Source organism: Dermochelys coriacea, chromosome 1 (assembly GCF_009764565.3).
Source record: "Dermochelys coriacea isolate rDerCor1 chromosome 1, rDerCor1.pri.v4, whole genome shotgun sequence".
NCBI lineage: Eukaryota > Metazoa > Chordata > Testudines > Dermochelyidae > Dermochelys > Dermochelys coriacea.
The window spans coordinates 273,191,073-273,197,543 of record NC_050068.2 but is presented as its reverse complement, the minus strand read 5'-3'; positions in this window follow the sequence as shown (position 1 = coordinate 273,197,543).

The window sequence follows — 6,471 nt, the reverse complement described above, 5'->3', positions numbered from 1 at the left end:
TGGCATTATTTGCTTACAAGGTTAGACCTCAGTAAAAGCAATATCCCCAATGTTGTTGCTGCATGCTGTGTGCTCCATAGTATCTGTGAAACAAAGGAAGAAAAGTTTCAGAGTAGCAGCCATGTTAGCCTGTATCCGCAGAAAGAAAAGGAGTACTTGTGGCACCTTCAAGACTAACAAATTTATTTGAGCATAAGCTTTCGTGAGCTACAGCTCACTTCATCGGATGCATTCAGTGGATCTCCCCGCTGTATTTTCCACTGAATGCATCCGATGAAGTGAGCTGTAGCTCACGAAAGCTTATGCTCAAATAAATTTGTTAGTTTCTAAGGTGCCACAAGTCCTCCTTTTCTTTTTAAAGGAAGAAAAGTTTGCACCAGTGAGGAATGTTGAGGCAGATTGCCTGGCAGCCAACTTTGAGCAACCAGACACCAGGGCAATAAAAGAGTACATCAAGGGGCTCTGTGTCTCCGTGAGGCTTTGGAATACCAATCTGTCCCTTCAATTTGCATTTTCTCCCCTGTAAACTCCACCCCCACCAACAATCCTGTGTTGGATGAATAAAGAGCCTTTTCTCCTCAATCTGTTAAGTTTTATTGTGCACACAAACATGCAGAGACAGCAAAGAAAAGTAAGATAACCTGGGGCAAAAGGGCGGATAACACTGAAGGGGAGAAAAAAGGAAAGTTTGCTTACAGAGGAACTGCAGTAACAATCAAAGGTGTGGGAATGGGCACCTTCTGGTCCTTGTACCCTCCCCTGGTGTGGAGTGCCAGGGATACCGAACTCCAACCCCTTCCCCCCACCTGCACCTCCCGCCTCATAGGGTGTTTTGGGAGGAGGATGTAGAACTGGGCGATTATAGCAGCAGGTTCAGCATAGGTTGCAGAGCGACTCTAGTATCCAGCTGCCTTTCTTGAACCTCAACCAGATGAACGTGTCTGATTGCTCCTTCATAATCCACAGCATCTCTTTCTGCATGGCACACTCTTATTCCCTGCATGCTCTCCTGTCCTTCCTGTCCATGTCCAGGATCTCGGACATTCTACGTTTAATTTTACAAAGCTATAACAAATAAGGCACTAAGCAAATAGAAACTCATATTTGTACCATTACACTAATAAGCTTAATAACAATAATTCACCAACATCTGCAATCAGAAAATAAAAACTTAATTATCATTTCAATACAGTTAATACACGTCCTCAGGTTAGCCAGTACAACAGCTGTGTCCTGGTGCTTTACAACACAAAACAGCAATTCATGCAAAATTACCAGTCTTTCTTTGTGACTCTTTCTCCCTGGCTCCAGTCCCAAAATATTCCTGCTGTTCAGGTCTATTGTTTACTCACACTGAAAACCTTTTATTTCCTGGGAAATCAGAAAGGGATTGTCCCCAGGGATGCTTGCAGTAGCCGTCTCACTTTGAAGATTCATGCCTCCAGCTTTTTATTTCTCTCAATTAATAGGCTCTACTTATTTGGCTATTTACAGTCCTTATTTCCAGTCACTGTTGTAGACTTACCAAATTCCTTTAGCACCTCTCAGCCTCCATGTAACTCAAAAGCTTAGAATATTAGGCAACAGTACAGGATAAACAACATATGAAAACCTGCATTTATATAGCAACTCTCAGTCCAGGATTTCAAAACAAACATTTAACACCTTTCTGATTTAGGACAATATTCTTACAGTTTAATATGTGTATTACAGTAATACACAGAGGCTCCAATCAAGAACACACCTCTATTGTGTTAGGCATTGCATAGACACTTTAATAGATAGTTCCTGCCTTAAAAAGAAAAGGAGTACTTGTGGCACCTTAGAGACTAACACATTTATTTGAGCATAAGCTTTTGTGAGCTACAGCTCATTTCATCGGATGCATTCAGGAGTTTGCAATCTAAATAGACAGGGAGGAGACATCCAGGCCCAGAGAGGTGAAGTAACTGGTCCAAGGTTACTTGACAGATCAGGATTCTGTTCCCAGCGCAACCACTGATCTCCCGACTCCCAGTTCCCTATCTACTAGTAACCCCATTTTACAAAAGCGTTTGGTGCCTCCGCTTGCCCCAAATAATCTGACTCTTCATTTTCATAAGCAACATCAGAAAATGTTCTCTCAGTTTTTCCTGGTACGAGCCAACTGAATGGCCTCCCTTCAGATGATTTAAATTCAAATCCAGCTCCTCCCTGCGAGCCAGCAAACTGCAGTGTCTTGGGTCCCAAAGAGCATTTATCACTCCTATTCCCCGTGCCTGTTATGAACTCGTAGAATAATGATCCCACCCTGAATAAATAAGCAAATATCCAATTCAGTAAGAAGTGTGCATTCCTATTAGGTCATGTGATCTTGTTTACATTGCATATCTTGGGTGCATTTGTTACACTGTTTTACATACCGTACTTGTGAGCACTGCCAGTGGGCTAGAGGAACCTGCAGAGACTTGGGCCTCACATGTTGTGTCTACACTGCAATCAAAGACTCATGGCACAGCCACAGCTGGCCTGGGTCCACTTAGGCTCATGGGACTATAAAACTACTGTGTAGATGTTCACGTCTGGGATGGAGCTTGTCCTTGGAAACCCCGTGAGGGGGAAAGGTGTTTTGCAAAATATTTGCAAATAATTTCAGTCAAAAGCATGTCAACCAGCTCTAATATGGACCTTTGAGGAATGTATGGCTTGATTTGCTGACGGGACCAACAGGAAATTTTGACTAACGCTATGTGAACTGAATCTGGCAGGCTCATACTGCTCTAGGCCCGACTCAAGTGAAAAACAAACAAACATTGTCAACCAAACATCTCCAATTTTGGGGTCTCACTCCAGCTTTCCCTTCTGTGCATCCTGCAGTCAATACATATGGTACATGTTTTAAATAAAGGTCCCTTAGGATACATTTTGTAAATATCCCAATTTAATTTGGACAATATCCACTTTTAAAGGTCAATCCTTCTACCCTGTCATCAAAATCCCTTTTTGTTTTCATTGCTACTCAGCTGATTCACTCTTTCCTCCTTGAGTCAGATACAGAAATCCCACCCTGACCTTCTTGGTATCTGATATAGATTAGATTTCTACACCATATGTAGGAAGGAATGCAGGCAACCTCTCCTGGTGTGTCCACAGCTGATGAGAAAAACAACCCTTCATCAACATAGAAACATTCAATAAAATGGCTGAGAATACTTTCTTCTCCAAGGGATAGGATGCTTTCCTTGACCATTTGAAAGTCAGGGAGTTCCTCATTCAGGAGCACCACACAACCACCAACTTATTAGATATGCCAGTAATTAGCACTCTAAAATACTACATATTTCAATGTGATATAGCCTCAGACTGTGGCCAGAGAGCTTTGAAAATGACTGTGTCAGAAGTCTGCTTGTGTCAGTTATACTCAGCAATCCATAGATCACATATGTCTCCCTCCTTCTTTACAATTTCTATTTTATAATAGCAATAAGCAGAGCATTTTCAGGCAACCTTACATTCCGTGCCTGGTGGAAGTCACTTAGCTTTCAGCCCTGCCTGTGTTGCACCATTTGAGGCCCGAAACCGTCCCCCAGAAATGCTATGGGCATTGGCTGTCATGTCTTGTTGCTTCAATAAATCACAGTGGGTCTCTTTAGTTTTTAATTGAATTGAAATAATTTTACATCAACAAGAGCCTACTGCAGAAATGAGCATTTTGAAATAACAGCAAAAAGGGGAACCGAAACCTGCTGTTTGCTGATAATTTAACATTTTATGCATCATGCTACGAGCAAAAACCTGTCTGTTCCTTTTCGGTCTAGTCACTATTAGATTTGTATTATTAATATAATTATTATGAAGAGCGAAAGGATAGGCTTGTGCTTGAGGTACTGGACTAGGACTTGGAGATCTGAGTTCAAGTCCCAGCTGCCTGCCACTAACTTCCTGTATGACTTTGGGCAAGTCACTTAATGTCTCAGTTCCCCATCTTTTTTTGTTTTAAATATCAAGATAAGGTGCTAGGACTATTCTGGAGACAGGACTTGCTAGAGTGATAGACAGAAGGTAGCTTCCATCATTTTGTCTTACTAGCAGGTATGCCATTTGGAGATAATTGAGTATATCTAATGGTACCAGGTACTGTAATACTGGTGAATACCATGTATTTGGCACTTACTAGATGGCTCTTTGGGTCTGATTCTCCACTACCTTGCATCTTTTGTAGTCATTGACACTTATGCAAAGTGAATGCAAAATGTTTCCATATCAGAATTCTGATCTTACTGCATTGATAGCAGCGTTTTCCAGCCACTCCTGATGTAGTATGTCTATACAGGTGGAAGACAGGGGAATACACCTATTATATAACTTGTCAATGGATAACTGTTCCAACCAGAGGTGTTTTCTCCTGAAAACTTCATCCCTATTATCATGTGCTTTTACTGATTTGGAGTAATATTTTGTGAGTTATGTCCATGTGCAGTATATTACCTAACACTGTAGACTTTGTGTGAGAAATAACAGAACAAAATGAGATAGTGAAAAGCTGTAAAGAGGACAATTTGTAAAATTTGTTAGTCTCTAAGGTGCCACAAGTACTCCTTTTCTTTTTTCTTAAAGAGGACACAGTGTCTTTTTGTGTGTTTTACAGCAGCAAAGGCTAAGCACAAAGGCTGTGGTCCTGACAGAGACCTGTTGGTGCTACCACAATGTAAATAAACAACGCCTCACTGGCCCCCAATGCTCTTTAAAGTCAGGTGCTGGAAAACAATATGATTGCAGGTTTAACAGCCTTCTGGAGAAATCTAACTTTAAAGTAATGAAAGCCACCAGTAAAGGTGGTCATATACAATCTAGTGTTTCTATTTATTCCTTGAAGGTAGACTGAATTACTGGTAAGTAATACCTGTTAGACTGTTGTGGGGCCAGATCCTCAACTGGTGCATATAGTGGCTGAACTGATTTTATGCCAATTTACACATGCAATGATCCAATATGGAAATGAACTCACCTTTCACTTACCAGAGAGAGGGCCCTACACTCCCAGAGATGGTATGCTGCAGAGTGAAGAGAATACTTGAAATACAAACCAAACCTATCCCCAGTCTGTGCTTGCTGAAACCTACTGCTTGGTATGAGGCCATTCTAAATTCTAACACAAAATCTCTATCAGACAGAAGATCAGCATCTATTTCCTACTGTTGCTATTATGTAGACTACAGGGCTGTATAATCAATAGCACAAAGGCCTTTCACATCACCTTTCTGATGCTGCTGCTGCATCCTCCATTGCCATTGCTGGACCATCTGTGTTGCTTTTGGGCCCTTCCCTGCTTGAACATTGTTGTCCCCATCCTGGTGCTGTTCCCTCTTCTTCCTGCCTAATTGCAGGGGGCTTTCATTACAGGTGTCTAGTTCCACAGCAGAAGCTGGATCCAGAGTAGGTATGTTTTTTGCCACAAGGTCCCTGGATTCCCCTCATTTCACATTCTTGGTAAGTAGGTGGCTCCCTGTAGCCCTCCCACACCAAAAATGGTGCCATATGGGGGATGTCATGGACCTTGCTACTACGGCTGTAGAACTAACCACATGTTCTATTTTTTTAAAGACACATTTCCTTCCTTAAAAAGCTGGCCAAGTATACATCCTCTGAATAGCCATGCAAGAAAAACTCAATGGGTCTGAGTTTTTGTGGTAAGTGAACACAAAAGGAGTGCACGGTTGAAGTAACATCAATTTCATACTTGACCATATACTCATGATAGTCATTTGTTCTCAATCAGCAGCTACACACTTTGCTAATGCATTGGTTAGTGGATATCCAAGGACATAGGGGCAATCAATCTTTAAATGTTATTGGTGCGGCATGTGCTCTTCATCTCTGCCTGCAATGAGCTCATCAGTAGAGATGTGGGAAATGGTTGGCTTGAACCTCCAATCCAATCAAAATAATTCTAATTTTAAATTTGACCTACATTTGAGCAAACGGTTTTTAAGCACAACTGTTATTAGTGGCCCACAAACAGTGTCAAACATCGATATGAAACTATCTTACTATCTATGAATGTTTAAGGCTGCTACTTGTCTATGTTTTGGGTTCAAGCCTTGTTCATTAGGGGAAATAGCCATATTTTTAAAATACTATGTTATCAATTCATTTTTCTGTCCTAATAAACATGTGCAAACCTATGCAAAGACAAGTAACCTTGCCAATGGGTTTCCAAAGAAACCCTAGAGAAACAAGTCTCAGTCTCAAATCTTTTCAGACTTTGGGCCTATGAACCCATGCAAACTAGTTTGGTGGCAACAACAACAAAAACTGCAGGCTTATTTTGAACTGAGCTTGGAAAGGTTTGTACAGTACTATTTGCCAATGGTAGCTGCATGTTTGTATATTCCTTAGCCCTTATTCCAGTGGTGGGCAACCTGCAGCCCATCAGGGTAATCTGATTGCAGGCTGCGAGACATTTTGCTGATGTTGCCAGTCAGCAGGCAC